Below are 826 nucleotides of genomic sequence, written 5' to 3' on the forward strand. Positions count from 1 at the left end.
AGCATTTGATTGCTGATAGAAACAGGTACCAAAATTTAAGACAATGTGAGATGCAAAATGCTAAATGCTCTGCATTACTGTATGACAAAAATGACCCATATAACAAGGCAGAAATTGGAGAAATGACCAAACATTGTAAGTGTGGCGCTTAGAAATTTACTGGAGAATCACCAGGAATGTGTTATGGAAATGGAAAGGTTAGTGGATCCATTCCCACCTCTGCCTCAGTTATTTCAAGAAGTGTTCACTGGGGAAAGTCAATTCAGTAAACACTCTTTGTCAAAGCTGAGGGAGTACAACTCTCTGCTTGCCATGATCAGCTTTGATCACAAAGGTTGGAAACCTTCCCATCAACTTCGTGAAAATAAGTGTGCCAAGCAGGCATGTAGCCATGGGTGGAGTGGGGGATATGGGTGCTCAGCACCCCCAGTTAGAATCTCAGTCTCCTCCCACACAATTAGTGTGAGAATTTGCTTTATCCACTTTTGAAATAAATACATTGTAGCTGCCTTTCTTTTTTCTCATGAGCAATATCTGAAGTCGCTAAAGATGCAATAAATTGAATTTCTTTTGATTTAGTAGTTAGTGATATAAAAACGTGGATAAATTAGAGCTGGTCAAAGTATTTGTTGTAGCTATAATTGTCGTAGAATCATGGGTTGAATTAAGAAGTGGCTGATGCTGGGTCAGTTGTTGTTGTTGTTGTGGTGGTGGTGGTGGTGCTGGTGATTGTCGTTGTTGCTGTTGAAAAGTATGTGAAGAATTGTTGCTGTAGTTAGAGATTTATGGTAGCAAACGCACCACTACACACGTGTACATATATATA

Source organism: Octopus bimaculoides, chromosome 6 (assembly GCF_001194135.2).
Source record: "Octopus bimaculoides isolate UCB-OBI-ISO-001 chromosome 6, ASM119413v2, whole genome shotgun sequence".
Classification (NCBI taxonomy): domain Eukaryota; kingdom Metazoa; phylum Mollusca; class Cephalopoda; order Octopoda; family Octopodidae; genus Octopus; species Octopus bimaculoides.